We start from the raw sequence: 19,628 nt of genomic DNA on the forward strand, positions 1-19,628 counted from the left end.
AGATTATTATACGTGCAATAAATCAAAAGTAGATAATAGGAAGTCATGAAATGGAGCATCAGCTTTAAGTTGAATGAGCATTTAGTTTATTTACCAAGTATAAACGGCACCCTGTGCAATGTGTACTTAGCAATTGTCGAAGGCTTTACATCTCCATTCTTTCTCAAGACGGCTTATCTTAATCTACAGTGTCTTATTTTTCTTGGAAAAGGATGGATGAGTTGAGTAATTGTACAGTTGACATCGGCTTAGACAACATCATCCCCTTAGTCCCCAGCTAATCCCACAAAGTGATAACAATAATGGGAAAAAAGAATGGTGAGATTTTTTTTTTTAACAAAAGAAGATATGGAGTTTAATTTGTAATTAGCTGCAGAGGTCAAAGACTTCAATCGCCATCTGAAGGTTATCCTCTTATTTTCCTTTCCCCCCCCCCCCCTTGTCTCCTTCCTTCCCTCTTTCCCCTTCGTTGTCAAGCTCTGATTCAGATTATGACCTTGTTGTGAAAAAGTGGTTATTGTATGCCCGTGCGCTTTTTGTTTGTGTATTAGCCTCAGGTAGATAAGTGAATAAAAAGGGGGATATTTCCCCCGTGATGGCTTGACAGTTTGAAAAACAGAGTCGCTTATTTGCGGCTGGCTGTGTGTGTGTGTGAGCGCGTCTGTTTGCTGACGATTGGAAGTGTAATTTATTTCAGGGAGGGTGGGAGGGTTACGACCCCGGACCCCAACCGCCCCCAACCCATCTGCCCCGCATCAGACAGCTCTGTGTCGTCCCACAGGGTCTCCAAAGTAGCAGAGTTACCCTCTTTTCACATATATGTTTGTTGGTATATGTGTAGAAAGGTGATGTGAGTGTGTGTGTGTGTGTTGGCGGGGGGGGTAACACGGGCATGTGTGAGTGTGTGCTCGTATTGATTCCCCCTCCCTCCTTATAATGAAGTGGAACTACAGCTCCATTACTGGCTGCTCTGCCATTGGCTGGAGGTAATATGAAATTAGCTAGCATGCCATGAGCCTGTCAGTATTGATTCGACTACCCAGATTACTTGTTACAAAAGAATAGAGCTGTCTGTGGCATAATTGAACAAGTTAACTCCTTGTCTCATAAAATGGAGGCCTGTATTGATTGTTGCAGGGGAGGGCTGGCGATATGCAGAGAGAAAGTAAGTTGAATGCTGGATAAGTGTGAAGAGATGCTGATGCTTTCTTTCTCTCTTTTTTTTTTTTTCTCCCCCACCGGTGTCACCCTGACATGTAGATCAAGACATTTCTTGCTGAGTTGCAAGATGCTGTACCACAGATGAGTTGTGTCCCATCAGCTTTACAATTCAATACAATTCAACACACATTTCCTGCGCCCTCCCCCGTCATTTTTCATTTCATTTACCTCAAGATTTGCCTCAGTCCTGTATTCAATTTATTGCCATATGTAAAGGGCGTCAGAGCTCGACACAGGTGTCGGAGCAGATTTATTTTTGGTTTGTACAGAGTGACCTGTTTGAAAGTAGAGCAGCCATTGCTTGAGTTGTGATGAGGAATGATGATGATGGCTGCAGATGCCTCTCTATCTCTCTTGCTCTTGATGAACTGGAGCATGCTGGCCCTGTCTAATCACACTTGGCAGATTTGTGCCACGGAAATGTGAGGTGTTTAACAAGCATCCCGGCCCATTAATTAAGGTCTCCTCAAGGAAGACGAGGGAAAAAGTGTGTTTAAATAATTTGCCTGAGCTAAAGACAACCAGTAGGGCAACAAGGGGAGGGTTTCACCCACAGCGTGAGGTGGCAAAAATGGCTGTTTGTCTCATCGAGCGCACAGCCGTGCCGACACGCGCTCGGAGCTCGATCTTTGCGAAGTACCTCTAAACACTCTGCGGCGCACTCACCTTGAGTAATTAGAAAATGAGCTCCGCGATCAATAGCGTTTGTTTTATGCAGACAAATTCCTGGCGGTTTCAATCCATGTAGGCTCAAAGCGGTGAGTTCCGTCTAAGCGGGCGCGGGGGCGGCAGAGGTGGTGATAAATCATTTGATGTGTGAACGATGCTGTTGTCCCTAAAAACAGACATGTAAGGTACAGCAGTTCCCCCTCCGCCAGGGTGAGGGGTTAATGAAATGCTCCTCCACGCGCCGATTTTCCAGCACTCCAACTGCTGAGTGATAAGTAGCTAACCAACGAAGCCTGTAATTACAATCTTACAGAAACCGGCCTGATCTGTATATAAATCTCACCATCCAATTACAAGATGTAATAATTCTGCACTCAGGCTGGTAATGAGGTCTAATACTGGCGCATGTGATAATCCCCTCTGGATGCGGGCTTGATCAGATGTTGGCTTTGTAATTAGACTGGCAGAAAATCATTATTTCGTGTTTAAAAAAAATGAGGTTGGTGGGAAGTTAATTTTCTCCCCATTCTCTGAAGCGTAGACAAGAATTTAATGATTTAATCATGATTGTTAGCTATTTTGCAATCAATTTGTAATGATTGTGTCGTAACAGAGGCTTTCAGGGAGCAGGGCCTGTAAAGATTGAAGGTGTCAGTGATATGGCTAGGCTTTGTCAATAGATCTATATAGTGGAGCACCACGGTGGAAAACTGCACGGACGCCCGTACGCTTGCTCGGGACCAGATCTTATTTTTGTTTCTCCGTGTGACAGTTAACCGCGAGTGATATCGAGCTCACAAAAAGTTACTCTTTAAATCTGCTGCCAATATTAAACCATGTTTCAAGTGTTGAGTTGTTGCTTTTACAGATGTTGCGGCATACAGGCCAAATTAGCGAATCGGTCCTAATCTCCTGTACGATATCAATGTTTACCCCATTAGTGTTCGCCGCACGGCTGGAAAAATGAAATCCACTTAAATGCATGCACGTGTTATTAAGGAAAACAAAACAAACCGCGTTCCGCCCTTTCATATATTTGAGTCCTGGACATAAATATCCCGGGCCCATTAAAAGACCAAGAACACTGGCACTGCCTCACCAGCTAAGTCCAAAATGGCTGGCTAGGGATGTCTTGAACCGAGTCTTAGTAATACAACCTTTTCGGGGTTCTAAAAAAAACAGTCTGCTTTTGAAAATGCGAGTGATTACAGTATATATGTAAGGGTATCCAGCTGCTAATTTTCTACCGCCTCCATGGAAGGCAACAAATTCTCTGAGTGGACTCTTTGTCCAGATGGAGGCAAATTTTAAGACTTGATGGCACATGGCTTTGTACAATAAATGATATCATCGCATTTTATGATTTGGTCAGAAAGATTGCAGCACACACGCGAGTCTGAATTTAGTTTAAAGTCTGCTTTCCACAAAGAATAAAGTTTGAAAACACTGATTTCTTTAACAGTTTTGTTGCTGATACATTTCCCAAAATAACAATCTAAAAGTGCGGTCTAATATTATTTGTACGAAAACATGCTGACAGCATTGGTTAAACCTTTGTTGTCACAATGAGGAAAAGCTCAATATTTAAAACTCTCATATGGCAATACTTAACAAGTAACTATTCAGCTCGGATCCTAAACAGTGACATTTGATTATTATAACATTGACAAATCAATCTCTGTTTATCGAGTCGCTCAAATACGGTCGGGGTTTTGAAGGAGCCCTCAGGGGGGTTACTGTTGCAGCTTCTTCTCGATTGCCCTATTCGTTATTGGATCAGGGTAGCTTTTGTTTGATCACCTGAAGATAATTACAGCGTAGTATTCACAGTGCAGTAGATATGGGCAGAGTTGTGTATTTTCACCTGACTCTGTAATCCCTTGGTTATCACCACAGAGTAGTTTATTGATAGGGCATTGAGTCCACTCCCACCTGCCGAATGCGATAAACGATACTGTTTGAAGGTTCTCCCAGGCGGCCACCCATCCGAAGGCCGACTGCAGGTTTGATCCACCATTAGTGGGCAAATAATTGCCTTCTATAACGCCCCCATCTTGTTATACAGGCTGCGATTAAGATGTGCCATATTGACCCGCGCTGACTTCCTGCACATGAATCTCCCAAATGTGTCGTTATTCGCTTCGACTAACTCAAAATTCTGCTGCCATTTCTGCTTTCCAATGCTGCTGTTTCCTTAAGGAGCCTGTTTATTGAAAGAAGGAAAAATACAATATACTGAATCTCTTTTTCAGTCTCTCTTGGCACTTACTTCGCACATCGAGCTGCACTCCCGGTCCCCGTATGACCACTCAAGCCGGCCAAGATCCTCAGACAAAACTGTTATCCATCCCAAAATCTTTGCTCAAAGCAAAGGTGACAGAGTACTTGCAAAATCTGCAATAGCAAGAAAATCGGGCATGCTGAAGTTGCTCCCTGATGGTCAGTTGCACGGAGCTGCAGCTCTCGGATCACATCTCTTAACTTAGGTTTCTTCTGTAAAAGTATTAATGACACAAAAACAAGTATTCTTTAATTTCTTTTCCATTCATACCCATTTAAAGTCCCTGTCTTACATTTGTGCTCATGTGCTACTCTCCTATTGTACGTCTTATTTAACAGAGCCTTTCAAATTTGTTTTTGAAAAGTGCCATATGAACACAAGTTGACCTTTTAGACCATAAAATTGAATGTTTATGTTTTTACTTAATAGGCCTTCACCTTTTTTGGTACCTTGTATCAAACTGTAGATGTTGGACATATTAACGCGCAGGCATTTATTTTCAAAGGATGGAAAAACAGCTAAGCAATGACAAATTATCAGATAATACTTAGAAATTACCTCAGTTAATGACTGACTGCAGTCTGGAACATGGAGTCTCGTCTCCTGAGACTTTCGAAAAAAGACCCATTGCCAGGCTTTCCCCTCAGCATGCTGAACCCCTTTTAGCTTTGTCTTCAGAAACAGTCTTATCGCCAGTATCCTGATTGTGGTCAAATACAGAGACTGACAGCGCCGTCTCCTTAACTTGAGGATCCACTGCGTTGCTTTCACTGCCTCAGTTTGGGTTATTTTTCCTTTTGCCTTCCTTTTTTTTATTTTTTTTTTTAAGCATATTCATCAATCTTACGCGTAACAGTTTCCCCTTCGCAATTGTTCTTGCTACTTCTGTCAGCTCCCACGTAATCACGAAATACCAGTGACCTGTTTCCTTTGGCAGCCATGCATGCCCATGTATTATCCTTCCTCTGTCGTACCTGATAGATGATGTCGGACACAGCCTTCTCTCTTCGTCTCCATACTCTTCTGTACCCGTCATTCTGTTAGGACTTAATCTTAGTTTTCATCGGTCAAAAAAATCTCGTCCCAGATCTGGAGAGTCTCTTGATGTTTTGATGTCAGAGTCTAATTTGGTTTTCCTGTTTTTGATTGTTAGCAGTGGTTTGCACCTTGTTGTCAAGCACTCTGCTTTTACATGCATGAAGGCGAGTCTTGACTGTGGACTTTGGCAGTGGCACCTCGTCCATCTCCAGCACTCTTGACATGGCTTCTTCATTTGAAATTGTTGATCTTTTACTAAGAGGGCGGGAAAAAAAGAAGACAAAATAATAATTCAATCATAGTTGTCCTCCCTAATCCTCAGCACCTTATGGGGTTGCCAAGTTCACTAGTGCAGTCTTTCTTTTTGCTATTTCGCCAACAGGTATATTTTGTCTTCATGTTGTGAGACTGCTTGTTCATCAGATGTCCGTAAAGAATGTCCGTTGAGCCTCTGCAAATGAGCAGTCGTGTTTAAGAAGTCGCTCCAACCCTGGTTGATGTATTTTATGTAGATATGTGTATATATGTAAATGATCAGCAAATTATTCTCAGAGTCTCTTCTTCATCATGATTACTTCTCAAGCTGCTGTTCAGTGTAAACTGCTCTCTCACACAGCCGTTCTATGTGGAATATTAGCATACTAGCATTTTAACATATGAATGTCTGAGTCCACTTTGACAGTACTAATATGCATAATGTGTATGTTGTTTTTTTCTGAATAGATGTTTACATGCTGATGACATGTAGCCCGATCATTCCTGAATGTTCATTTGGGTTGCTCCATATGAGATTTACCAGATAAGGCTAAAACATTCCGTTAGAGCTAGAAATTACAGGGAGTGAAAGAAAAATTAAATGAAAACGTCAAGGTATAACCGTCTTTTAAAATATGTATCAACTCTCCTCCGGTTTTTCCAGGCGTCTGTTTTTTTTTTTTTTCTTTTTCTTCCAAGTCTCCTTTTTTGTAGTTGGCCTTCATCCTGGGTGCCTGGCCTCCTGCTTCCATTTCCACCTCTGCTTAATCGAAGGCTCCTGAGAGACACCCTGCTGGAGCCCAGGGCCACGGGGCCTTTGGACCTCTGAGTCCGCCGCCTCTGCGTATTGGATTCAGGAAGAAGGAACTGCTTTACCCAGCCCAGCCCATTCTCAGCTCCAGTCCACTTCACCACACACTCCCCACCTGCTTGATACCTCAGAAAAAGCTTTCAAGTGCTCTTTTGAAAGTGAAAAAGCAGAACTGGAAGAAATCAGATTGTGCTCTTCCAGGCGCTCAATAGCATGGCACCAGCCTCACTGCGCTCCCAGGACACCACTCTCTTCACTGCTCTTTGGTTTTTCACTCAATTTATTTTTTCTATGTTTTTTTTTTTTTTCCTCTCCTCTCTCTCTTCTTTCTTATTGCTTTGTCTCTTAACACGACTGCCGTCCAAGGCTTTTCGGTATTTTCTCATCTTGAATGCATTGGTAGAGCGGCAAGGTTTGCAACACACAAAATGCAGACAGAGAATAAGGGGCAAAAAAAAAAAAAAAATCCCTCGATTAATCAGAAACTGTAAACTATACATCGTTTGTTTCAGTAAGTTGTAAACCCTACTAAAATCAGATGTATATATTTTTTATTTTCCATTATTTGCTTTTATTTTTATTTATATCATGCATTGTTAATTTATGCTGGTGGTTGGATAAAATAACAAGACACTGTTTGCAATATGTCTCTGCAGTTTTGATAAGCTATGCCTTGTCTGAAGCCCCTCTTAAGTTATTGAGATATGTCAAGATTTGAGCTGAGGTGTTGAAACATCAGGAGCCAAATACAAAATATCTGTGAATTTTAGCAGCAAGGAAGCTAATTCCCCTTCTCTTGAAGTTAAAGATAGGATTATTCTATTTGGTGAAAATTTGTTTCCAGGCTGTTTGTTAAATTTTGATTGAATTTCCCTCTTCTCGTTATGCTAATTAAGATGATTTGGATACCATTAAGATTTATAGCTCTTTTTTTAAAAGGTGACTGCTTATTCAGTCATGGCATTTCCCCTTCATTAAAAATAAAAAAAAAAACAATCAGTACATTTTTTTTTTTTTTTTTGCGAGACGTTCACACATGATCGTGCGCGCACACGCACACATAAACATATCTTCAAAAAGACACACCTATGTCCAGATGTAGATGGTAAAATTGTCTTTTATCAGTTTATAGTGGCCACTCTAGTCAACAGCTTTGTGTCTGGTCCAAAAAGGCAGAATGAATACTTTTACATCTGTATTTTATTGTTTGGCATTTTGGCGGTTGATGAGGAATCGCTGCCGCTACTGCTGCTGCTGCTGCTGCAGACGCTCACTCAGCTGCACCCCGAGGAGTAAATCTGCACGTCCACTGCCCAGCACGGTGAAGCAGGCCGGTGCTCAAGTTAAATATTACCGTCAGGCTATAAAGATAATTAGTCTAGTCTCATCTCCTCTTTCCCTCGCAATTAAATTTGACCCCTGTATGTTTTATGGATGCCTGTAAAAACCCCTCACTCCTGAAATACCTTGTAGATATGAGAGGGGAGGTGTATTGTAAACTAATTGCACTGTCTTGGACAGAAGCCACCGGAGTGATAGTATATGTCGGTATTGTGATTTGCTTGTGTATAAAAGGCACGCGGTCCAACACACACAGACACGGTGGAAGAGCCAAGGAGTCAAAACTAATTACAATTCCTCTAACATCTTCACTGTTATAAAGCAGGGAGAGTGCTTGGGAAAGCTGTGATTTGAAGACATAAGCCCGGGGCTCCTCATTCCAGCCTGCCTCTGAACTCCCCACACACCCCCTGATATCGAGACACGTTATAAAGTCCTTCCCTGTAGCTTTCTTCTTATCTATGCCTGCTATTAAACTATCTCCGAGAACTAGGACAGGGTTAGGGTCTGAAGTGATTTGTCTGGTTCCTTCCTCCACGAAACGCATGCCCGTTTTGAAATAATAGAAATAGCGCAGACTTATTTGGGAAAGATAACGCAGCTGCCGTGATTACAATTTACCCAGCGTCGGGGCTGTGTGTCAGCAGCGTTGTGTGTACAGTAATGACAGCTTTGTCAAGCCTCAATAAAACCTCCAGAGCCCTGATATTATGTAGGATGCCCGCAGACTGGCGAGCTGAATTCGGGTCAGCGGTCAGCGCGAGAGAAAAAAAGAAGAATAAAAGCATGTTTTCGTGCTTGCGTTTTGCTGCGCAGGTCACCGTGTGGGCAAAGGCATGCTCGACTGGCAGCAGCCACGCATGCGTTGCAAACAAATGTGGAAAGGTTAGTTGCCAGGAGTTGTCGGTCGGATCCACAGAGCTACGGTTTCCACTCAGAGGTCTTCAAATGTAAGTGGAGGGTTTGGTATCCTGCCATGACAGCACATGTAAAGATTGAGTTTATATGTTTACATGCGCCCACAGAGATTATAGTCAGTGATCATAAGGGAGATGTTTTCTGTTTCAATTTGAAGGCAGATATAAATGGACGTTGAAAATGTTCCCTCAAGGAGTATGTTTGTGTAACTTTGTTTTTCTATTTGTATAGTGATGTGTTTACAGCTGCTTGTTGACAGCGGTGGATTGAGTCGAGCTTCCCTTTACGGACAGCCCTCATCCCCGGACCTAAACGTATTATCCACACGTTTATGAACACGTGTTCGTCGAGATCGAAATTATCTGTCTGTCGCCACATTGGTTGTACCCCTCGGGCTTCCTTCGCTTGTATTCCGAACTCTGAAGCGCAAATTTTCTTTGTCCCTGAACCCTGAGGTCAAGGAGAGATGAGGTCGTCCCCCCTCCGTTACCCGTCGTCTTATTTTCTTTTCCTCCTTTCTGTCGCCCCCCCCCCCCCAACCTGCTCACATGCGGAAAGTCCTGCAATGTTGCTTCATTCAGCCATGAAGCCCTTTGGCGGTGGGGAGGAGTAATATGCCATCTGAAGGAAAAAGTGAGGTACAGACGGATATCCACCCAGTACAGTACGTACAGGGAGTCATGCCTCCATTAGCAGGGCTTCTGTTTACCGAGGGAGATACGCAGGGGATTTGGTGGCATATGCTGCAGCCCCTGGCAGCCAGGCTGTGTCCTGAGGCAACGCTACCGGGCTGGGCTGGACGGCGCAGATGATTGAGTCTCCAGTTTTAGCTACCGTTCCAGTACCGGCCTAAAAGCATTTCAGTTTTTTTGTGACGCCTGGAGAATGGGGCTTCTTTTGCCACCAGGGGATAAACTTCTGTAAGCACCTGAAGACACACCACAACACTCCTGCCTAATAGCAGCTTCTACGTTGTTTGCAGGAAATACTCAGGAAACAAAGACATCAGTACTCAAGAAGTACCACTTCCTAATCCAGGAATTACATTTTTTATTGATAAGTTACCTTGGAAATGTAATGCTTAACCTGCTTTTATCTGTCTCTTTTCATTTTCTTTTTTTTTAAGTTAGCATTTTGTTCTTACAACAATGCGTTCTGTGTAATTGTTTTTATTTCAATAAAATGTTTCGCAGTTTGCACACACACATTTATTGGCCCAGTTAAGCACTGTCATAGTTTTGTATTCTTAGGAGATTTCACAGAAGGAAGCAAAGCCAATTGCTCATGCAGCACGGCTAATAAATGGTTTCAATTATACAGCTAGCCTCGTTTGATCTTGATTTAAACAACCCTTACTTTATAAACGGATGAAAACACAGGGACTTTCCCATTAGCTGATCAATATCTAGAGTAGTACAGGTAAAATTATTCTAGAAAATGTGACTTTGCTGACATATAGACTCCTACAATAAATATATTTATCTGCTGATTAACGGGATTTGATGTTTGTAAAACAAACCGCGACCTTCTAGTGATTTCTAGATTTATTTTCCGCACGCTGACGTTCTCGGTTCGTCCGTCTCGTCTCTGCAGAGCAGCGCCGTCTCTAATTCCTCCGATTCGGTCGTGGTCATCTCCAAAAGAGCAAACAGAATCTCCCGGCTGCCTCCGCCTCGTGTGTTGATCTTCCCTGGCTCTTGTTAGTGGCTTTTAGTTGGCTATATCTCGCAAGAGAAAGACGGGTAATAAGTCTGCCTGCGTTTTAGCTCTGCAGTTTGAAGGCAACTCGGTGTAAAGCTGTCTTCATTAGGACCCGTTAGACCTTGTTTCACCTGACTGACTGACAGACAGGCTGTGATGAGGCTCCATTAGAGCGCTGCCCTATTCTCCGTGGGCTACCTATTTACAGAAGGGCCCTCTCTCTCGCTTTCTCTTCCCCTCTTTCTGTCTCTCGCTCTCACTTGTTCTGTCTGACCAGGATAACCCCAGGAGCCCCCTTAACACACACTGTTTGAGAGCCCAGTCAATCACGCGCAATGATGTTAAACTTCTCTCCAATGAATACCCTTCACCAGTCATCAGAGACATTGTCTGTGTCTGGCAGCTGATTAGGAGCTCATCTCAAGTAGGCTCATCTCCATTTACAGCCCTTCTGAAGGAAAGGAAACGGCTCCGTCCTCTAGAAGATAGCTTTACAAGCTCGAGCGCGACAGCTCGGTATTTAAGCTGTGTGCGCTATTGCTTAACTCAGGAAACCCCTTACATTTAAAATGCATACGTTTCACCTCCTGACATGCCGCGGTTTGGTAGATTTTCTGCAAAGAAACGAAAAGCAAAGTTATCTTTGGGTTTTGCTGAAGTTGTTTGCTGACAAGACCGATTGTGTCTTGTAAAATAGTCTAGTAATACTACCTCAGCTTTCCAGGAGATAAGATGAAATCACATTTGGTGTTTCAATTAAATTATATAATGTCTGTTATTCAAATTTACAAACTATTCTGCAATAAAATGCAGATCTTCTGCTGTTAAATTTACTCAGTTTGTCCCTCTTTCGAGTGGGTTCTGAAATTCAGTGGGAAACACATTTTTGATTTCTTTCAATACTCCTTTAATACAGTATTTTATTGCGGAGTGGAGTGGCATTTCATGTTCTTGTGTTTGTGAGAAAAGTGAATCAGTCATGAACAAATTGTTAAACGGCTGAAAAAAAGGAAAAAATATTTAGAAAGGCGTGATGGTATTTCAAATATCTTCATTCAAAGAAATCATAATTGTTTTCCATGGCAAAACGCTGTCACTGTTGAGTTTCTAAATAGTCAATCCAACATTCAACACATCTAACTTCTTTTTTTTTTGTAAATTCCATGGATTAATAAATTGCAGCATAGCAAGTTCACCATTTCTTTTTCCTCCCACTTGTCTGCCAGGAGTATAAAACCATGTGAGCTCAATTTATGAAATTGCGTGAAAATATAGCTGTGATGGAAATGTTTTTACACAATTTCCACTGACAGGTTCGACAAAAATTGCATCTTTTTTATTCCGTCACATCAGCCTAAATCCAAGCAGTTGAGTTTCTGTTTTGGAGCCCCATCTGCAACATACTGTCACGCAGTGATGGAAATATATTCATGGCATCAATCATTCAATAAATGGAATTGCAATATTTAGTCGGAGGCACGTGTGCCGGAGGTTGATCCCAAACGGCTCGATGGTGCTCCGTCATATGGTTTCCATGGAGGACTTAAGCATGCAGTTGTCAGTCACTGAATGCTCATCAAGGCTGACAAGTCAATAAGCTGTATCACCTCACCGACTGCTAAGATTGATGCACCACTGGAAAGACTTGAACCGGATTCTCTTTTTCTTCCTCCCCCCACTGTCTGTACCTTTCAAGTGCTATAGAGGTAGCAGGCGATCAGCTTCGGCTTATAGCACAACATGCTCGCCGGCAACGCACCCATCTCCAGCTCTCAGATCTGCAAAGTGTACTATTGCTGACTCTGACGTGTCCAGGGTTCAAGTCGGACGCTTGGAGACGGCAGCCGTTGAGTCTCTTAATTGGCCTGCACATTAAAATAAATGCATGGAAAATGCAAACAGTACATCTACGGTTCAGGTAGCAGCCACCGCTACGCTTTCAAGTGAGTCTAGGTGGTTCATTTGAAGGGGAATTGACAAATTCAGTGTAATGGTGCATGTTGTAGTAAATAATGATCTTTCTAAGTCGACTCAAGTATCACAAAAATGGATCAAATAGTGTGCTTGATCATGGAGAGGGGGGCAAAAGTCCACAAGCTTGGAGCTGAAAGCAGCAGATCTCGCTTTTTATTCAGTTTCAGCTTGTCCTGTCCATATAGAGAACATATTTGTCCGAGCGTTAAATACTTTTTATGACAAGATTCTTGTCCGTCTCCTCAGTTGCTCTTTTATTTCTCTCCCTCAGCTCGCATTTTCTTCAACTGCTTTTATGCTGCTCAAAAGCACACTGCTTGAGATTAAAGATGAATTCTAGGAATCCCTGGATCTCCTTCTGCCTTATTCCTTCCTTATGTTCATCCTGGTGTTTGTTGCAAGGGGGGAAAGTAGAGGCCTAAAAGGAAAAAAAAGAATAGTCAACTGCGATAGTAAAACCAGATGGCTAAGCACTGGCTTTAATAATGGTTTTATCCTTTTTTGTTGTAATTTGACTACTTTGGAGAGGTGCTTTCAAGATGCTTTTGGATGCTCTTAACAGGGTTATAGAAGACATAGTTTTATGTGAAAATAAAACCAGTGTCTGTAAAATCCCATTTTAAGATATCACAAAATAAGGGGTCAGTGAACAGTCAGACAATCGGGAACTGCACCGTGTTTGTCATTCAAGCAAAATCCTCCAGAATCTGGGAACCTAAATAGAAAACCATTTCAACATTGCTGGAAAACACAATGTCTTTATGTTTTCTTTCTTCTTTTTGGGCTGGAAATATAAGTTCTTGGCCAGCTCTCACAAAATGTAATGTAAAACCTAATGCATATGCATGACTCGGAAGAGAGTAAATTACACTCTACTGTTCCTGTGGGCCACTAAATGTAGCGTCAGCCATGTATGTACATACACGCTTTAAACACACATTTCGAGAGAATTACCTCGATTGCTAACATGTGCTAGCCCACATCATCCTAGTTAAGCTACTTTTTCACTCTGCATAGGATTATTAATTTCCGTCTGGACAAAATATTCCAATTTGGATGAAAAAATCGTATATGGATATAGAAATCAACTTGACTGATGGGATCATTTTCGTCACTTTGACTCCTAGTTGTTTTCTTTCAGATGTCGGATAATCTTTTCTTGCGACCTTCTCGATAAGACATACAGACGTGGGTTCAAAACAGCTGTGGTTGCGGTTCATCCGGCTCAGTTCCCAATATCTCACCCTTGTTCATCTTTCTGCTGGAGACTCCAGCGAAGGCCATATCGTAACGATCGGCGTGGATCAATGAAAATTCTGAAGTACAAAGCGTTGTTTCTTTTGCGAGCTTCTCTGCTCGACAACAGTCCATCCTGTGGACATTTTACTTTGGCCTATTAAATTGCACTTCTTTTTGAACCACAGTGAAACGTTTTCCAGATGCAACTGCCACGTTCAGCTTGACCACCATGTTCCTCCTAAAAACCCCAGGATAAAATGTTGTCTCACAAACAGTGATAAAGTTGACATACTCCAGTTAGTTCGGGACATAGTCATTATTACATGGGTGTGCACGATATCCAGCATTCGGCAAAGACAAAAATTATGTTCCTTGGCAATGTTTAAAATAAAAATAACAAAATATTGATGATGATAGATTATGTATTGAAGTCGGTCTGGTACAGCCCGACGTCACATCTTGTCATCGTCGCTACTTTTTCGATAGCCGTGGAAATAGGGTTTATTTTTTTCCTGTTCAATAAAGCCGTGTCTCAGTTGTTGCTTACAGCAGGGACATCTAGTATGGGTGGTAAACAAAACAGAAGCAACATGCAAGTTGGTTCTGGAGGATTATAAGCGTTTATTTTTCCAATTCTCGAAAAGCGCCTGACAGCGCTTCTACAAGTTTACATGTATAAATACATGGTGGTTTCAGACCACAATGCCACTCCTCTCTCCCTCCCTCTTGACTGCAAATGCTGGCGTAAACACAGCTGTCTCACTGCACTTGGTAAAGTTTTCCTTGACCTGTTGCTGTGCGTGCTGTGACATGCTGTCACTGTCTACCGCCTGGAGTACAAACAGTACCCGAGACGTTACAGGGAAAACAAATACATTTTCTATAGGACACTAATGACCATGTGGTTAATTCTCATTTATTTGTCTCATTTTACCCAATTCACTACGGTAGAGGTTTTTTTTTCTTTTCTCCAGTGGGTTTTGCACAAAGTAGGTAACTATTATTCAGAGCGAGGAATCAATGTGTCAAATGATATTATTTCTCTCAATAATTTATATCACCACTTAAACCACCACACGAAGGGAAGCTCTAAGTGTCCGCTTAGATTTCTGACGGTCACTTCGCTGTTGTGATCTGCCAAGGCAAGGGTTAAAAGACGCAATCAAGCACTTGCTGTGAAAGATCCAAGCAGGATTCCAGGCGGCCTTTTAGTACTTGTATCTCCTCTGGGATCTCACCTTACATCAGTATTCAGGTCCACAACTTCAGCCCCTTCTCATTCCTTCCACCTCTAGATTTATTTTCATACCATTGGGGTATGATAGCCCCTTAATAATTCATATTTAGAGTGTATACCCATGCACTGAGAAATTCTGATTCATCCTCCTGAGTAGCTGCCCACCCTCTTGCATCATTTAAGCCTCAGAGTTCTAGTTGTGGCTTATTCGCTCAGCCTGTGCAATGCTCTTTGGAGTAGCGCTGTCAATTTTTTTCGTTTAAGAGGGAAGTTTGCATGGGTGGACAGGAGTGTCTGTTTTCTTTTAGTCCGCGTTCCTTTTTCTAAGAGCAGTAGGAATCTGAGCGAGCCTCGTCCGAGTCGGTCATCAAAAACTTTCAAGACACAAGGTCAAAACAAGCGTGGTGGCGCCGGTACCTCCCACGGCCCCCTCCCTCGACCCAACTGTCAGGGCCAGTCAGCCAGAGACCAGAGGTCTCAATGCAAAGTATTAGGTAAAAGTTCGAGTAAGTGCATGTAATTTTTTTTTTTTCTCTTCTCAATTCGTGCAGGAAGAGATATGTTATGTTTTAACTGTTCCGTGTTCTTTGACAGGCAGCTTAGTCAAACTCTTGTCTTGCATGCTGCCCCGGCCCCCAGTGTGAAAATAAACCTCAGGTGCATGTTTTCCAACAAATATGAGTCTTCCCCAAACTACTTTTGCAAAGTGATACACCGCTTTTGTCATTCGAGCATCCACATTTCAGGTCACTCTGCCTTCAAACAGGTGGTTTATTTTTAAATTGAAGATGACGTCTCAATAGTGTTTTTGGATTTGCTGATAAATAATAAAACGATACAGGAATCAGGCCGTAGAAACACAACATCTTGAAGTTGATTCTAAATATTAACCACATCTGTTGTATTAAGAAGAACACAATCACAGACGGCCCAACGTTATCAACTGCTCTCGGAAGAGTTTCAAATGTAAAGATGCGATCGAAGTGAGTCCGCCGTCTTCTGCTGTGCCTGAAGATCCTGTCCAGAGCTCATTTCTGCCATTTCAATGATGCCCACATACCACTGAATGGCAAAAAATGGGATCCGAGCAGAGAGCGCTGATTCTAAAAGGAGGGAAAAAATGTCGTCCTTGCACACACACACTATCACCCAGTTAAATTCACCAGATGGAGACCCCAGTAGAGTCAAGATTTCATGACAGGGACAAGCGTTAATATAGCAAGAGATGTTTTTGCTTTTTAGTGCATCACACATCATGAACTTAAAAATACTTTTAATTCTGATGGCGTTATTCTGAAGGCTTCCTGTACTTGTTTAGAGACTGAGAGTCAGAGAGGGAGAGTTCAGGTTTAGCTCTTTACACCATGTCCCACATGTCAGAAAGAAAGATAAATATAGTTTAAGACAGACCAAAATAAATGGGTGGGTTCAGAAATGTGCAGCACAACAAGCCACAGAGGAGGATGTGTGTGGCTTGTGCAGGCAGGGGGGTTACATACAACTGCTTGGCTCTTCCTCAGAAATGGATGATTACATGGGGGAAATAAAATGGTTATGACACTGTTGTAAGTAGAAGTGGAAGTGAGGTTCTGAGTTGATGAATCCTCTCTAACTAACTAACCTTCATCATTTTAAATGCAGCTTTATCTGTGGCTCTGATGGCAGTTCTGACTGCGGACAAGTTTAACTATCATTTGCTATCATAGATGAACTCCCGTGGTAAGTTTTATGCGATCAGGAGTTAAATATAGTTCGCAGTGAGAAACGGTAGACGCGTTTTCTGGAGATGTCATTTCTACATTTCGTACACTGGATGGAAGTATCGTTCTACCAGGGCAAGGTTTTATTTGTAAATCAAGACGTGCTGCTAGAAGTGACAGTATTGTTCTAATTCTAAATTGAGTTCAAAAACAGTATATATAATGATAGAGTGTAAATGGATGTGTCTTTTGAATGCTATATTAAAGGCTACTTGCAGGAACCCCTTGAATGTTTTTATAATGCAACATAGTCGATAACTAAAAAGTGTAAATACACATTTTTCCATCACGTGATAGCACTGTGGTGAGCTTGTTGCTTGTAACTATAATAATGCACCACCATAAAACACAAAAAACTATGCTGTTTCTTTCTATATTAAAAAAAAAAAAAGTATCCTATCTGAATCAAACTACCTTTCACACCGATTCCACTTCAATTATTTTTTACACAATAGCAAGATTTTCAAAAAAAGTGTCAGATTGTTCCCTTACACATCACGACTCGTTTGTGAGAAACACTGAAGACAGAGGACGATGATCCCCGCAAGAATACATATGGACAAACCTTGTGTGCCACAAGTTTCCCTCTGCCCAGTTCATTCTTCTGTATCTATTCGTCATAACAATGGAGAGTCTGCTGAAGGATGGGGAGCCTGGAGATGAGAGGGGGCGGGAGGTCCACCCCGGAGGCAGGATTTCTCGGAGAAGCTCGGACCAAATATCCCGGTGCGTCATGATAAGGCTGACTAAGGCTGACAAACTCTTCTCATGGCTGACTTTATCTGGATGATCTGACATGTTCTGTAGCCAGGCACAGGATGGACAGTGTCCTGCCTCAGCTCATCTGGATCCTGCAGACATGCGCCGGCATGTGTACGACAACCGTTTGCTGAGTAACTTAAATAGTGCAATTATTTAGAGGATCTACTAACTCTCATTTATGAAGTTTCAAGAGAATGTTGAAACTGTTTTTTTTTGTTTTTTGTTGTTTTTTTTTGGTTTATTTCAAACCCCCATTACCAAAACCGTTTTTGGATTTTGAGAGTGCTTTGCTAATTTGGAGGGCTCAGCTGTCACAGTGAAATGCCAAGACTACAGCTTATTTTGTTAATTTGATATTGTTTGCGTAAAAAGACTAAAATGTTTTTTGATGCTGTCAGACTGAAAATACCAAGCACAGGCTGTTTGTAAGTTATAAACTAAACTTTGTATGGCGTATAGCATTTTAAACATGCAAGCTATCATGCTGCTGTTGTACCATATACCAGTATGGTATTACTTACTGACCTTTTGCACTAAATTGTACAAAAAAAAAAAAAAAAATCCTCTGCTACTCTATATTCAAATTACACATATTTTCGGTCATCTTTTCACCTCACAAGCAGTTTGTATCTGCATGCACTTGACATTTTTACCTCATAGTTTGTTTACTGTTTATTGTAACAGAGCACTTTACTCTTTAATTTGGCCTCTATTATGATAATTAAGTTCATGTCACTGTGGGATTGTGAGAATGTCTCGTACATGTGAAGAAATTGATAATAAGGCCGTCTTTGACTTTAAGAAATGCATGGATATTAAGCTAAAGGCCAATCATTGATACAAATAACAAATCTTTGATTCAGAACTTTGTTTGCGCTTTATTTTAAACCGAACCATGACCTAACGCTAGCACCGTAGCGCTCTGAAGAGCTCACCTCACCTTTAGATGTGTAATGAAGACCACCTTCTCAGTTTTTGAAGTCATCGGTGTTTCACATGGGTGTGCTCGCTCTCGCATGATCAGTGCGCCGTGAACCATCTCAAACGGAAGAGGCACCTGGTTGCCTGCGGTGGTTATCTTTCATTTCAGTCAGCAGCCTGTGTCAGCAGACATGATGGCCGTCACTATGAAAGCACCTTGGGTGTTGCTGCTGCTGAATAGCTCCTTTGTTTTTGCATTCTTCTGTTGTGTGAACACTGTTATGGTTTCCTTGGCTGATAATTACTAAAGCAATGTGTTTTTTTTTTTTTTTTTTTTGCTTTGCAGAGCTCACACAAATGCCTGCTGGGCCTTTAACCTCCTACTGCTCTGTGTGTGTGTGTGTCGGTGTGAGAGAATGCGTGCCTGTGTAGACCGTGACTGTAATAGTACCTGACACCTACTTTAGTATCTTTCAAGCACAAAGAGCGTATAATCTGCCAAAGTTTTTGACTCTGGAGAGGAAGAACAATCATCTTGGCACAAATGGATCGGAGAAGGGTTTTGTTTTCCCAAAGATAATTTGAAGCAGGTCAGAAATGAGAGCATCTTAATATGATTGCCAGGTGAATTGAATGAGGCCCATGGGCCAGGGGGCCCTCTTTGTTTTTCCAGCGGCGGTGGCGAGGAGCATTTGATGGGTCTTAATTGAACACATATTTATTGTGCTAGGTTCAGCTGGAGTGTGACGGGTATGATGATGCCTCAATTAGAACCATTAACAGGATGATTGTGCTTGCCTTTCTCAAATGTTTTTTAAGTGAACGAGGGCACTTATTTTTTATTTTTTTTCTCCTTCGCCGGCGATGGCCCCTTTCAAAGCAAAATGCCCAGACACACTGGGAAAATCACCCGGCGCTTTGACGAAAAAGGACAACGGAGACTTGATTAGTCACTTGTAGTTGAAGCACAATGCGACGGCAATCTGTTTAGCCTGTGAAAATGAAATGCCAAGATGTGTGAAAACAGCTCGGGAGGTATGGGAAACTTGCCTTTGAGCTGTCTGCGTGCGGAGATTCCCGCGCGCAGGTATTTTCACCGCTGTCCTTCAGGTAAAATGTGAGCAGTCATGGTCGTAGAACTAATAGCTTATGTGAAGCTTAGGGCGATGTTGTGACCATAGAGGCCTGTGTAACCGCTGATAGGTTTGAGTGTGTCTTACCCTGCGAGCTGTGTGCTAACATTGGCCTACTGGGGTGAGATCAATTCCTCAACTCTGTGCCTTTGTCCCGTGTGAAGGGAGGCTTACCCATGGACCCCCTGTTTACTCTGGCCTTCACAAAGAGAAAGTCTAAACTCCCTTTGTAGGGTGGATTTAGGCTAGATTTACTTCAATTTTATCAGCCAGGGCCTCTTTTCATCAGCTTGGAGGTCTAATGCCCTTAACTGGCTTAACCTGACTCCCCTCGTGAGCCTCGGCCCCCCGTACCCACAATGTCTCG

The sequence above is a fragment of the Fistularia commersonii genome, chromosome 27 (assembly GCF_037954325.1).
Source record: "Fistularia commersonii isolate RoL2024-O1a breed Wild chromosome 27, RoL_Fcom_v1.0, whole genome shotgun sequence".
Lineage (NCBI taxonomy): Eukaryota > Metazoa > Chordata > Actinopteri > Syngnathiformes > Fistulariidae > Fistularia > Fistularia commersonii.